Source organism: Cavia porcellus, unplaced genomic scaffold (assembly GCF_034190915.1).
Source record: "Cavia porcellus strain 051 isolate PalLab524CR breed Dunkin Hartley unplaced genomic scaffold, mCavPor4.1 scaffold_1, whole genome shotgun sequence".
NCBI classification, from domain to species: Eukaryota; Metazoa; Chordata; class Mammalia; order Rodentia; family Caviidae; genus Cavia; species Cavia porcellus.
This window is the reverse complement of record NW_026947484.1, coordinates 167,111,134-167,127,410: the sequence shown is the minus strand read 5'-3', so window position 1 is coordinate 167,127,410 and position 16,277 is coordinate 167,111,134. Positions and strand designations below refer to the sequence as shown.

Below are 16,277 nucleotides of genomic sequence, written 5' to 3'. Positions count from 1 at the left end.
ATAGCTGTCTGTGCCCTCAGATCTAGTACAAGTAGACAAACTGGGACAAAATAAAATGTATCTAAGCAGAGTGATATGAATAATGTGGGTTTTAAATTCTGATACACAAGAGACAACACAGTAACCATTGTAGAACTCCTTGTACAGTGGTTTTATATGTTTTTTTATTTCATGTGTTTATAGGAATATATTTTGTTTTGTCTTGCTTTGTTTTGTTTCTCCCTCTAATATAGAAAGGATAGAAACATATGTAGAAACTCATGTGTGCATAAAACCTATAAATAGTTTCCAAGAAATGATCTTATAATGCATGATGAAATGAACAAAATATTAAAAAGAAAAAGAGATACTACAGTACTCAGTGCTGATCCTGTAGTGTCATGATGTGAAATCCAGCAATATTATTATTCTTTGTTCAGAGTGATTTTAGCCTGCTTTGGTTTGTTTAATCTCAACATAAATGAAGATATGGATAACTGCATGTAGTTTAAGGGCATAGGATTGATAACCATATTATTAAGTTTATGTTGGATAGTTTAACAGAACTGTTTGCAATCTTGCTGTTTGAATCCGCGCGTTGTATGTTTCACTTTTGTATCTTGAACAACTATTTGTAAGAGGACAATATGTAACCTTCAACTAGTGATTTCTTACTGTTTATTTTTTCTTTGAAAGTATGTATTATTTCTACCCAGTTTCTGTTTTGTGTAGTGTTTTTTAAAATAAAATTAAAACAAATAGAGGCTCAGGAAATAACTAAACTTCAATCTGATTTTAGTTCAAAATCACACATCTAGGAAATTGTAGAGCTAAAATTTGTACTTATATGTGTTTCAAATCATATGCTATTACTAAAATATCCTCACCTTGTTTTATTGATTAAAAAGAATAAATGAGGACTTTCGGGAGAACATGGTGGATAGATAGCAGCAGCTATAGAACAGGTAAGAAACTGGGCCTCCTATATACGCTTGTATGGAAGGAACAAAAAATATGGGAAGAGGGAGCAACAAGAAACAGTCTTTGGCCCACAATCCTGAGAAACATGCAATATCAGACACGGCACCAATAGACAGAAAGCGATATCTCCAGAACCTCATAGACCAGTTCAAAAAATGAAGTTATTAATGACCTAAAGCAAGATATAAGTAGAATAGTTAGAGAAATGCTAAGCACCGCCCAAGAAAAAACAGATGGTGGAATGGAAGAACAGAATAAAAGGGGAGAATTGTTTGATGGAGAAAATAGAGAAAACATAGAATACATGAAGCAGGTTCAAAGAGATTACCAGGAAACTAAAAACTCTATCGAAAACTGGCATAACAGCTTGAAAGAAACTAAGGATAGATTATCTGAACTGGAGGGCAGATTTGTAATATGGGAGCATGAAATGAAAAACTTCTTAAAATAACAAAAAAATAACAGCAATAATACAAAGGCTAGAAGATGATAAGAAGATCTATAACTTAAGAATTAAAATAAAAGAAGAAGTAGGGATACAAACAAATGTACTACAAAGGCTATTCACAGAAATAATCCAAGCGAATTTCCCTAATTTAGCAAAAGGTAAAGATACTCAGATGTATGAGGCATGCAGGACCCCAGCCACCTACAACCAAAACAGAGCTACACCCAGGCATATAATAATCAAAATTCCAGAAATCCAATATAAGAACAGAATGTTAAAAGCTGTCAGAGACAAGAAACAGATCACTTACAAGGGAATACCCATCAGAATTACAGCAGACTTCTTGGCACAAACCATCAAATCACAAAGAGTGGGGGGGGGGAATAATTCAAGCTTTGAAAGATAATAACCTCCAGCCAAGATTGATACATCCTGCACAACTGTCCCTAGAAATTGATGGAAAAGCAAACTGCTTCCAGGTTAAAGAGGAACTAGGGGAATTTGCAACCACCAATTCAACTCTACAGAGAATACTGCAGGATAGTCTAAAAAAGAAAAATACCAAGATTCCAGAAATAGTGGCAGAGAGGCCACAATGAATGGAGCAGAAAGCAAAATGAAGAAGACAAACTGACAACAAACGACAGAAAAATAGCTCAACAGAAATGAGGCAGAGAAGATTGGATGGTAGGAACAGCTATTTTGGAGAAAACAAGACATTATAATAGGTAGTGCTGATTTAGTATCATCTTTTTTGAAATCCCATCAAGCTTTTATTCTTCTGTCTCCATCAGTCTTAACAGGTTGTATCTTATTGCATTTTATTATATGAGATAATATAAACAAAAACTTTTATAGACAAGGAGATTATACAGAAGCCATTGTTCATTTTCTGTTAGTTGGTTCTAAATACCCTGTAATAATGTCATTCTCTTGAATGGTTTTACATTGTCTGGATATGTTTGGTGCTACATTATACAAAGTTATACTCAAAGATTTCAAGGAAAGAGACACTATGGTAACTACTTTTATGTCAGGATATCTTGTGGTGACACCATTTTGCTTAAATGGTTATGTTTTGACCTGCACTGTTTTGTTGTTATGCCCTCTTTTAGCTCAATCTCCTTTTTAAATTATTTACTTTTTTATTATCTTTTTAATTAAAGAAAAATAAATAAAATATAACAGGATACATTATAGTAACCCACTTTGATTTCCTATTAGCTTGATTTGAAACCCTGTATTGCCTTCACCATCTTGTTTTGACTGATTTTCCCCTATTCTGCTTAGCTTGATAGTACCAAGTTAGAAAGTTATAGGCAACTACTGTGAAGACAATAAGATTCATTATGACGCTCATTCTGGTTGACTATTATCTTTTTTTAAAGTCTTGTAATGTCTCCAATGTTTTGGTTTTATTCTTTACTATTTTGTTCAATTTTATTATAACTGATGATATAGGCAATTCTTCCTAAGATAGCAAGAGGCAGTATGGTAACCAGTGTTGATCACCTTGTATTTTGTTTTTACATTATCTACCATGTCCATCCTTTTGATTTGACTGACTCTGTTCTGATATGCTACATTTGGTTTTACTCTCTTCAAAAAAAGTAATAAGAACTGTGCGAGTAATAAAACCCAAAATGTGTAATTGTCATTGTACAAAAGAAAAGAAAAGAAAGTGCTCTAAAGGTTATAACTGCATATATGTTTAAGTGTATAACATAGATAACCATATTACTGAGTTTTGTTGGATCATTGAACAAAACTGTTTGTAGTCTCACTGTTTGAAAGTCCACTTTATATGCTTTAATTTTGTAACTTGAACAACTATTTCTAAGATGAGAATATGTAATCTATTAACTAGTGATTTCGTACTGTTTATTTTTTAAACTTTGTATTACTTGTACCCTTTTTCTGTTTTTTTTTTTTTCTTTTTCTCCTCAAATAAAATTTAAAAAAAAGAATAGATGAATAAGTGGAGTCCTTATTTGGGTGTTAAGTGTTAAAGCCATGGCTCAGAATCTAAACTGATACTCAAGTTAAAAAAAAGTCATATAAAGCAAAAACATTTTCGAAGGGCTCTTTAACTGGCCTCAGCAAGCAGGGTTGCATACATGATTTTGGTACATAGTCTATAAACAGTTTTTCTAATCTGTAAATATTTTTCTACAGCCCTCATTTCCTTTTTCAAAAATGTTGATAAAAGCCATTCTTGTCTGTTTGGCTGGTAAATTGAAATAATTCATTTCATTTTTTGGCTATTGTTAGGAAGTTCTGGACATCTTTTCATTCTTTCCTAGGTTTCACAACAGGTTTGACTGATTTGCTGCCTGATCTAATAGCACTGATCTAATACGGATATTGCTGACTGTGATGTGACAGTTCTTCAAAGCAGAGTTTGGTCCCCTCCTTTTGTGCCAATAAAATGCTCATATTTGAACTAGGCACAGCCATATAATCTTTGGCATGAAATACAGCAGAGGTGGTGTGATTTAATTGATTTTTTTTTTTTTTGGTGTTTTCAAGAGTTATTGGGCCAGGAATCAATGGTCCTCATTTCATATAAAAAAAATATGAACTAGGTGAGTCTTATGACTTCTCTGTCTCTCGCTTTTCTTATTTGTGAAATGGTCATAAAAATCATGCCTTATCTCAAGAATTTTCAAAAAGGTGAGATTCAAATGAGATGATCTTGAAAGCACTTTGCAAATACAAACGTTAGGAATATTCTAATGCTTTTCTATAAGCAAGGGGAAAATTCCGGGGGGGGGGGAACAGATATAAATGCACCATTACTGTATTTACAAAGTAATTACAATGAATGGTTTTGTGAAAATATGGACTTTCAGCAGTTAAAGCGATATTCTGATATTCTCCCACAAATCAAGTTTCATAGTTTGAAACCCAATCAATAGATAACTCTGCTTGAGAGATGAATATGCAAATGCTCAGTAATGTTTGCCAGCTTGGTTTTCTTCTGGAAGGTCAGGGGCATCAGTTTTGACCTGAAAAGGAAAATTTCAAAAGCATGAATAGATTATAAGTAATGCTTTCTATAAAAAATACCCTTTAAATCTGTGCATTACAAAAATTTCTAAATTTCACAATTATTAAATGCTACAGACAACAACAAAAAATCATCCTCCATTACTTCCGACAGCTACAGTTTCAAGTAACTTTACAAATCTTGGAAAATAATAATGGAATTAGGAGATATGGTAAAAAGTCTGATGAAATGAAGAGAAAAGGGTGCTCCAGAAATAAATGCTGACATGCTTCCTAAATCATATGGTGATCTGGGAGTTTCTTAGAGATGAGAAGCAGGAATTGAGGCAGGAGAAGGGAAGAGGTGAGGAGGTAGCTCTAACTTTTGAAGTGAAAGGAATTATATTATGGTTTGTGTCTAGGTGGTCCCCCAAGCCTCATGCAATCACGGATGTAGCTGAATCTTGCATTTGTGATTGGTTTGTTGTCTAGCACTGGGATTGGTGGTGTGATTGTTTCACCCACCCAGGGTGGAGCTGGCATGCAGTGTAAAGGCAGGAAGAAGGCATGTTTTCTCTCTTTTGCCCTTGCTGTTTGCAATGGCCATCAAGAGCTGCCCCACCATGCCATCCTGCCTTTGAGTCACCTAAGTGTGGACTGAAGTCCCCAAAACTGTAAGATATAAACCTTCCTTTGCTTCACTTTGGATGTCAGGTATTTTGTCTCAACAATGAGAGAAAAGTAACCAAGACAAATTATGAATGAGCATCACAGGGGTTATCTAGCTTAGTTTCACTGTTAAGTGGTGATATAGAGGAGTGCTTATAAACACAGAGTGGAGCAGATATGATAACATAGCTGCAATATCTATTTCCTGATAATAGAAAGGTTATTGCCTCAAGATCTGATACCAAAAGTGCATTCTTCTGCATTCCAATGGCATCCCTTAGTAATTCTGGGTAAGTTATTTAATCAAAGAGAAGTAAGAAGCCTCACTTTCTTCAGCCATAAAAATGACAAAGATAATATTTTCTAGCTCATTCTGCTGATTAGGTACTAATTATGTTCTTCATAAGGCTTTGGCACAATATTTAAGTACTCAGGCTCAGGAGACAGTAATAAATATATACATGATGCTGTCATTGATTTGCATTGTCAACTTGTATTTTATTTGAGATTGGGAACTATGTGCCAGGAGAAAAGATAATTAAGTAAACTATAAAGGAGAGCAGATTGTACAGTCCTTTAAGGAAGACATGCTTTTACATTTGACCCTTTTGTGGTCCTGAAAAAAGACAAAAAGTGTGGAGGTGATGATATTTCTACAACTGATGCTCACTGCTATATGTACCCATATTCTGAACCTTCCAGATTCTAATACAGCTTTATCAGTGTAAGAGAAAGTTCACAATTAATTCTCAAACAAAATGGATGGATTTATCTTCCTCAAGGACCACACAGCTTTATCAGTGTAAGAGAAGGTTCGCAATTTTCAAACAAAATGGGTGGATTTATCTTCCCCAAGGACCACTTAATAGATTAGCAGATTGTCTTGGGTACTCATTTGCCTTAATGAACATTGCAGAACAGTTCACTGAACTCTTACATAAAATCTGCCACTTCTGCTCTGCACACTAGCCAAATTATACAGTCAATAAGTATGTATCAAGCTAGACATGGGGTCTGTAATGGTAATTCCAGTACTCTGGGGCTGGTGTAAAAGCATTACAAATTTGATTCCAACTTGAATAACTTAGCCAGATACTTTCTCAAAATTTTTAAAAAGGGATAGGGGCGTAGCTCAGTGTATAGGCACTTGCTTCATTCCCAGTACTGGGGGAAAAAAAGTGCATACCATCTTACAACTACAGCCAGGAGAGTTAGGTCACCGAAAAGTCCAGTGCTGCCATTTCAGATAGGATATTAACCAAAAATGAAGCCATTCCATCACTGAGACATGTTATACTTTCCCTTTGTTCCAGGTCAAACATCACTTGGTTTTTATGGACCATCTGTGCATATAGGGTGACTGGGACTCCTCCTACTAATTGGTCAAGTGAATCCTTAACCTGTACCTGTCTGTAGAATGATTCAAATCCATTTCAATGGCTAATTACATCTTTCAAAGCAACCAACTCTGAAGTAGTTTTCCTTCTCTTGACCAAACTATAAATTACTTATGTTTAATTCAGTAATCTGAACTGAGTTCTCAAGTCATAGAATGATTCCATTTTATTTAATCTTTTTTTTTTTTTTTTTTTTTTTTTTTTTGCTACTGAGTATCAAACTCACAACCTTGCGCTTGCCAGGCAGGCCCTTACACCGCTGAGCTAAATCCCCAGCTATTTAATCATTCTTGAATTAATTCCCTAATCAATCACACTCAGAATGTAAATATTCTATGAGCCAAATGTGATAAAATTACCTATTATCTAATTTTTACATTTCTTTAATTGGATTAGAGTAGAATAAAAGAGAAAATGAAGTAGTCCCTTTTAGGAATGACTCTTTTGGATAAGAGAAACATTAAATGGATACATTTTCTTTCTTGACTTCTTCCACAAGTACATATATATAATACATAAGTTCAACAGATAAATTATTTTACATGATATAAAATATATGATATTTAAATTTGTTCTATATATCATATTTATACCTTTGATACTGTATATCACCATATGTATTTTATAATATATGATGATCTTATACATTGTATATGTACATGTATATGTCATATACAATATACATTATGTTACATATATTATAATATAGTATACTATAGTATAAAATATAAATGTATAAGAAACTACAAGCATATTCAAAGCTTGCTTAAATCTTGATAAATATTTTTTCCAACAAGTCAACAACATTGTAAGTAATAAATTGCAAGTTTTAATTACAGTCATTCTCAGTGTCCATGGGGACCAGCACTAATACACAATATGAGCTAAAATCTAAGGTTGTTCATGTTCCTTATGTAAAATTGCATAGCATCTAAGGAGTATGTGTCCCTTACAGGAAGTTGCACAGCATTTGCACATGACCTCCTCATATTCTTCTTCATCTCAAGATTATTTACACCTAACACAATCTAAATGTTATATACATTGTTATACTCTGTTACTTAGGGAACAATGACAAGAAAAGATCTGTACATATTCAATCCATGAGTGGCTGAAACGACGGATACAGAAACCATAAAATATCGAGAGTTAACATATTCCCCATTTTTTAAAAGTAACACATTTTTCAAAAAATGAAAAAAATTATACTTTAGGCTTTCAAAATTAAGGGCAGGAAACAAATTCCCATTTTATAAGTATTCTAAAATCTAATAATTTATAATAAAATATCTAAAATAATAAATATAAAATTAAAAGAATCTATACTTTCAATCTATACTATCAGCATTTAAGAAAGGAAAAGTAGAGGAAGACGAAAAAAGAAAACCCAAAATGACAAAAAATAGAGTCAGAGACAGAGAAAGTCAAAATGGAGAAGACAGCAAAGCAGAAAGACCAGAATTCTGCACAGAGACAAATCAGAAAACGCAAAAATGTATACACACAGAGAAGCACATCAGAAATTCTTGAAATGAGAAGTGGGTCTATTTTTAAGGAGGTATAGCCCTAGCTTAAGCCTTCCTAAGAACTTGCCATGAAGTAATTTTAAATGTTGTGGTTTTGGGGGCTGGGGATTTAGCTCAGCGGCATAAGCACCTGCCTTGCAAGCAGGCAGTCGAGAGTTGGACCCCCGGTACCAATAAAAAGGAAAAAGACAAAAAAAAATGTTGTAGTTTTTATATTATGGGCTTTTGTTTACACATAATGTAATACAATCATGTGTATTCAGGTAATGCCTAACACAAAGGTATCTTACTAGAAACTAGCTTTGCCCTAGAGATAGAAATCACTCCCAAGATTGCAGCGGGCCTATAATTTCCACGCCTGCCTGCCTCTGCAGGAAGGCTGTGAGTTCCCTCGGTGACCCCGCACCCTTTTCCCTTTTGCCACCTCCATGATTTCCAAACACAGAAAAGGATAAGTGAATGGCCAGGATTCACTTTGGCCCCATCTACCTTGATGGAATATGGAATCCCAGGTTTTAGGAAAAGAGGAGTAGCAAACAAATTCAGTGCGTAGGGAGAGAGGACATATTTGATGCCAGGTACTTCTGCCTTTTCAGAAAATCCACCTAAGGAAACAGCAAAGCATCATGTTAACACTTTTTACAAGTCTAATGATCTGAAAGGTTACTTCTGCTGCCACTATGTTCCACACACTCATTCATTCAATCTCCTCCTTTCTGCTCTCATTCACTTTCCCATAGCATGTAGATGGCAGCTCCTGGGAGGAGGTGGGAGGAGTGGAGAGAAATTTGGACCTAGGAAATTTTCAAAGTCTCCTTATAGAGACACCCTTGCAGAAGTAGAGGTATTCCTCTGGACTGACAACAGGCAAGGAAGGCCACCACTTCATAGCAGTGGCCTGAGTCTGAGCTGAATGTATTCAAGGGAGTAAGAACAGGAAATAGGTAGGCCAGAGACTGAGCTTACAGGTAGGTGTTCACTGTGAGTTTGCAAGGATGTGGAGAAAAATGGAGAAGAATTAGAAAAAGAGCTTGATGTAGAAAAAACCCTGGGGGCTCTGCGGAGAAATCACCATTTTAACCATTGTTTCCAATGGTTAAAAATTAAGTAATATGTTAAGAATAACATGTAAAGCTTTGGTATCCTCAAATTCTTTCCCAGTGTTACATCCCTAACACTTCCTATACACTTCTTATACTGCAGGAAAACTGAAAGATCTGCTCTTCTCAAACACTAACCTTCACTTTCCTCTTTTTGTCTGTGGAGGCAGTCCTGCTTCGTCCTATGATCCTATGTACTGTTCCTGCCTTCCAACCCTACAACTGCTAGGACTGAGCATGACAGCATTGCTTCATGCAACATTCATCTGAAGCTCAAAAGCATTATGTTCATCAATTAGAGCACATTTAGAATTCTTTCTCGTAACTCATTTCTTTACCATCTTCCATTAGATCGCTAGTTTATAAGCCACATTAGTGCTGGGATTATACATCATTCATATTTGTAAGCTTGTGTGTTCAGCAGTAATCTTCAAGCACCTCAAAAATATTGCTTAAATTGAATTCAAATATTTGAAATGAATGACAAAACAACAAAAGTAAAACAGAAACATTAAGATAATGCTAAAAACAATAGTTAAGGAGCCAGGGATTTAGCTCAGTGGCTCAGTGCCTGCCTGGCAATCCCGAGTTCAATTTCTAGTACACAACAAAACAAATGAAACAAAAGCAAAACAATAGCCAGGCCAACACTCTTCAAAAACCACTGGGAACCTGCTATATGCATGTGTTCAATAACTGAATAATTAACTCAATTCTTTAGCTATATAGAAGGAAAAAATTAAATGGTGAAAGAGGCCTTTGGAGTCACTCTTGGAAATCTCTTATTTTGCATCCACACACAAAAATGAGCTCAAAGTAGTTAAATTACTTATTTAAGGTTAGTTGGATATTCAATATAAACCTGAAAGAATCAATAACATAAGCAAGAGATATTAGAAGTAACATAATTTTGGTCTCACTTGCAGTAGAAATGAACAACTCCAGCCACTAGAGTAGGATTCAGGGCTCTAGACAAGATGCTAAGCATGCTGAGGAAGTAATAGGTGAACAACAACCAAAAAAAAAAAAAAAAGAGAAGCAGAACAGATAAGTAGTCAGAACAGGAAGAGAAGGAAGAGAAGGTCTAACCCTGCAATGGCACTTACTAAGTGACAATTATTGGTTTGTTGTGTCCCCCAGAATTTGAGATTGAAGGAGGACCTTGTACACGTTAAGAAAGTGTTCTACCATTTAGCTACATTGCCAGTCACTTTTCAATTCTATTTTAATGCAAGGCCTTGCTAAATTTCCCAAGATGGCTTCATACTTGTTGACCCTCTGACTTAGCTTCCCGAGTAGCTACGATTACTGGTATGTGCCATCCTGCCTGAGATAAGTACCATTTAAGTGTTTTCCTAACATTCACCATAACCCTATGAGATATATGTTATTTTTATTGTACTCATTTTAGAAAAATATTACTTCTAATTTTAAATAGAATTCCTGATTTTATGTCTAAAAAGGCCTTTAAGCATCTAGTTAAATTCGCTCCTCACCCAGACAAAGAGACCAGAATGATGATAAGAATAGTAGCTTTAAAAAAAAGACTGATAGCTTACATTTACAAAGTATTAGATCAAATATTTTTACATACATAATCTCATTTTTATTTTCGTTCTCTCCAAGTAAGAGTCCTAGCATGACAGATGTTCAAAGGTATATAGCTGCAGAGACACTTGGGATATCAACTGGGCAGTGTTGTCCCATTTTTGCAGTTGAGATGTTAGGGACCCTGTGGTCCACCCAGTGACTACACAGTGGCAGAGCTCTGTCTAATCCAAGTTTTTAATGCTATAAAAAAGTAAAATTTAACTATGAAAGAAAACAAAATATGAAGAAACTGTAGAAGTCATTTACCCCCTTGATATGCTATGTCCCAAAAGAAAGTTAAACACACACACCCACACACACAACACACACACACACACACACACACACACACACACTTACCTGTAGCCTCTACAACTGTTACAGCAATATAAAGGTACTTGTCATTTAAATCTTCAAGACTGTTATATGCCAATTCTTTAGTTGCTGTTTCAGAATCAAATGTGATGTGAGCAATGCCATTTATCAACTTTTTAAAAGGGAAAATGGAAGAATTACCTTAGAGAAGAACATATAAAGAAAAACAATCCTAACAGTAGGTACTTTGGTAACCTCTAAATTGAGGGTAAATGTGGGAGGACTGGTTTAGTATCACCAGTGAAGTGGATTCCATGTCCACAGTGAAGCCCAGGATGTTATTTTCTAATTTATTTGTATAGAATTACAGATGTAGAGGAGTCTTGAGCATCATATGGTCCAAAAGGTCCTGGTACCTGAACTTAACTAAGAGATTGTTGGATTTTTTATTTAATTTGAGCTTCACTGTTTATAAATTTTAAATGCTAATTTTAAAACATTACAAGGAGTAAAGAAATACGAAGTTAAATGACATCATATTATTTAATTATTAGAAATAGCTTTACCCTGGGGATATGCCTCAGTGGTAGAGTACTTCCATAATGTACACAAAACCCTGGGTCTGCTCCTACAACTGAAAAAAAAATCTTGTTTGCCTTATCTTTTACTCTGAAACTATTTTGATATTTTGAGGCCAGGTATTTTTTCTGTATTTAGCTTGCTAGCTTAATTAAATTATTTATTTTGGTGCTGAAGTCTGAACCCAAGACTGATTGACACATTTGGCCCTGATTTAACTCTGAATCATAGTGTTTATCCTGGAATCTTTCATTTAAGAGAAACATTTAGCTGGGAATGTAGCTCAGGGGTAGAGCACTTGCCTAGCACTTGTGAGACCCTGGATTTGATCCTCAGTGCTCCAAAACAAGCTAAAGCACTTTTAGTTATATTGAGAATAAATAAGTCTGTCTTTTTCAAAAGGGCTATATATTTGATGATGCAAAAGACATGAACACGTAAAAACAAACAAATAATATGAAGCTATAATGTGAAAAACACTGAATAAAGAAAGAGGGAGCGAGGACAGTAATCTCAGTTCCTATAAACACTTGCCCTGAACCATGGACAAATAATATACTGGTATTTCTAAAGTACTTAATCTTTGCAAGAAAACATTTTATCCCAGGGCCTTTAGTGGGAATAAATTATATCTGTAGAATTTAAAAATAAGCCATTCCAATAAGGATAAAGAAAGGTTTTTGATTTTAGGATTCCTAACATTTTTCTTTTTTATTGAGCATAATTGACAAATAAAATAAATGTTTACATCATTTAGATTACCATGATTGAGCTAATTAACATACCCATCCCCTTGTATACTTACAGCAATTCTTTATTTTATCAACTTAGACATATTTTATAACAACATAAGTCAAAAATTATTGACATTTTGATGTCCGTTGCTATGTGGGGGTACTCTGTACATGGTAGGAGTTTAGCAGCACCCATGCCGCTACCCTCCAAGTCTCAGCAACATACTCATTGTTATGACAACTACAGATGGCTCTGGACATTGCCAAAGGTCCCTTTGGAGGTAAGTGTCACCTCTAATTGGGAACCACTGCAGGAAATTGTGAAATAAACTGAGGAGACAGGCATAGGACCTAAATGGATACGAGGCTGGGGCAGAGAATCTATCTCAGAGGAATTAGGATGGAAAAGGGTGTCGATGTTGGAATTTAAAGGAAAAAGGAATTAGGCAAGGAAGAGGAAGTAGGGGACAGAGGAAAAGGGCGAAGACCTGGAGGCAGGAGACCACTAAGTGTGAGAAGACGGGGCAGGGCAGCAGGGAAAGGGCACATGATGAGCTTAGAAGACAGCCTGACGCCCAGGAAAGCGGCTTTTACTCTAAACGTGATGGGAAGCCAGAGAAATGTTCACCTTCGACTTCATACCTACAAAGAATGAAGGACTGGACCAGAGGGTTTTGAAATAACTTTCCATCCTTATACCATTTTTAGGACTAAGCAGACATATCTTAACACCTTACCGTTGTGCTTTGTTTTGCTTTTTGCATCATTTCTTTTTTATCATCTTGTACATCTTCTCTTATTCTGAGAAAAACAAAAGCTTGAGCCTTGGTGACTACATGATTCTGACAAACAATAATATAATACTGTTTTATTCTATGGTTGCAATAAGATTCAGATAAAATGTAATGATTTAAAATTACTTAAAGTATTTAACATACTTCCATTCACTGTTACATTTCATCCTCATAAAACCACAATAAAATTCCACAGTCTGGATTCTTTGTTGGTATGTAGAAGATGAAAGAGCTCATCTTGGTGAGCTCAAAAGATACAGCTTCAGCCAACACTACTTCCTCAAGGATTTTGATATCGTGGGGATTTACTCCTTACTAACTTTTATGTCTTTAAAAGGTGCATTCCTGATCTCACTGTTGTGTGAGATTAGTTCTTTTGAAAACAACTGAACTGCATATTTCCCTTCTCATTTAGAGTTAAAGAACAAATGAATAAGGTTTCTACATAACAAATAATACTATAACAAAAACCAACTTTCTTTGTTAGTGGTTTGAACAAATTGTCTGCATTATGAGAAGTTAGGTTCTAGTGTTTCCTCTCCAGTCTTTTACACTGGTTTAGACTAACTGGTAAACCTCTACTTTCAAAATAAATGTTACAAAAGGGGCAGTAGTAGCCAAGGATGGAAGGCCTAGATTCTGAATCCAGGAAGGCTGGGTAACTTAATACTGTGTGTCTTGAACTGATTATCCAACAATTATATGCCTCAGTTTTGGGTTTTTTTTTTTTTTCTTTTCAGTTTTTGTGCTGTAGGGATAGTTATATTATTTACCTTACAGGGTTGTAAAAGAGTTAATGTGCTAATATATTCAGATTCTCAGAAAAGTCCCTACCAAAGTACTGAAAGTTGGTTATTAACAACTACATTATGCTTTTATTTTTAAATGTCATGTGCTTTAGTGATAGTTTGCTTGCAAAACTAACACCAGTTCTGTATCTCTCCATGTGTGCCCAAACTTTGCAATTCCTTCCTGGCATATACAGCTGTAGGAGAAAGTTAATTCACCTGGGCTGACCTTGTAGCCTGTTTTGGATAAAGAATGTGGTAGAAGAGGATGAGATGCACACTTGGTCCAGTCATTTTTAACCCCTGTCAACTGCCAGCCATTCACAGACACAAGAGTAAGACCTTCCTATACCAGCCATCTCTCATCTGACCTGCCACCCAGATGTCATAGGTCAGCCCAGCTGACATCAGCTCAGCCCAGAATACAGAACTGCTCAGCTCATTTCAAAAATGATTGTTTTAAAAGCAGTTAGTCTTGAAAAAGTGATGCAGAATTTGCTAGATGATTAAGGCATTTTTTAAAAAGGCAAGCCAGGCATAGAGGCAACATGTTTGCAAACCCAGCAATCTGGGAGGCTGAGAAAGGAGGATTACAAACCTGGGCAGCTTAATGAGTTGAGCCTGGGCAGTTTAGTGAGAACTTGTTTCAAAATAAGATTGAAAAAAATAAAAAGCTCAGGGAAAAAGGCCTGGGTCAATCACCAGTACCATTAAAAAAAAGTCAGGAGTTAATAGTTTCATACGTTCATATATTGGCCCCATATTCTAAATACACTGAGCTTAAATATTTAGGGACTTTCCCTTTTTTGATGTTGAACAACCAATCAGGCTAAAAGCAGGATCAACTACCATCAGGACAGGCAGATGAGCTATTAGTGTGGTGCCTCCTCAATCATTCCATCTCAAAGTCCTGGCAGACTTGCTAATAATCGCAGATCTCACTTTGGGCAAGCACCAACAAGCAATTTAGCTAGCTAATATGGGGATAAATAACGTTCTTACCTTGATTTGATAGTAATTTCAAAATTCTTAAAGTTCTTGTAACCAATGACATTACTTTCTGGTTCTTTTGAAACAGAAAAATGTGGCAAGAATGAAAATAAAAACAATGGGGAAATATTACCATTTAAATTAGAGTAACCTTTAAAACTCAGCAAATGGCTACTTTTCTCTGATATAGATGGAAAAGCTATAACATCAACACAGCATCCTCTTCATCATCATCATCATTATCACCTCTGAGACTTTCTACTCCAGCAGTCAGCCCAGCCTAAATGTACCAGCAGCACTTGGCTTATGTTTTTTATTATAGAACTTGCCATCCCTTCTACCAGAACACAGGCTTCTTAAAAAACAAAAAACAAAACAAAAGGCCATGCTCTATTCTTTTCTTCCACTTTTAGTCTTCTCATATGTCTTAGTATGTTCAGTGAGTCTTCACTAAATTGATAATAGGAAAGAAAGTTCTGATTTATTTAGCATTTTTCTTTTTAGTCTAGTAGATAAGGCCCATCTAGTTTACAAGTCAGCATACCCTTGATGCTAGAGAAAAGAAAGTTTATGACGAGGTATAAAAAATAACGTCTTGCTTCTGTACCCTGACATTTTCTATTTTAAAAATTTTATTTCTTTTTCTGTGACAATTCTTATAAATTTTTATAAAAGATAGCATTATCGCTAGATATTTCCCTAGGAAATATCTGTTCTTTGGGGATGTCTTCTAGGTGTAAGAGATTCATGGTTCTTGTGTCTGTTCCGAGATCCTACTTTTCCAGTTTATTAAGGATGAAATGTTGGAATCTATTTGTTTCAGCTTCTGGTCTGGACTATGGTACTGGTTATTACCACAGACATCCACAGTGTTGATGTTTTCTGCTCCACAAAGCAGAAAAACTGATCACAGCAGGTAGGACATTCTAGTTAAACTTGCATAATTAGCAATAACAATAGCATCAAGCACATCTTAGAAACTAACAAATTGGTAACTATTAATTTGTTACCTTTAACCATAGAAGCAAGATCTACAGTTATTTATTTATTTATTTATTTATTTTTTATTTTATTTAAGGAGAAAAAAGAAAAAAAAACAGAAAAAGGGTACAAGTTATACAGAATTTCAGAAAAAATAAACAGTAGGAAATCACTAGTTAATTACATATTGTCATCTTAGAAAGAGTTGTTGAAGTTACAAAATTAAAGCATATAGAGGGGACTTTCAAAGAGTGAGACTGCAAACAGTTTTGTTCAATAATCCAACAAAACTCAGTAATATGGTTATCTATCTTATACACTTAAATATATATGCAGTTATAACCTTTAGAGAACTTTCTTTTCCTTCCTTTTGTACAATGACAATTACACATTTTAGGTTTTATTACTCCCACAGTTC

General features: G+C 35.1%; 1 pseudogene; it reads right to left on the bottom strand.

Moving 5' to 3' along the window:
- The window catches only part of LOC111754269 (complement C5-like), a 39,005-nt pseudogene that overhangs the window by 1,179 nt on the left and 21,549 nt on the right, over window positions 1–16,277 (bottom strand).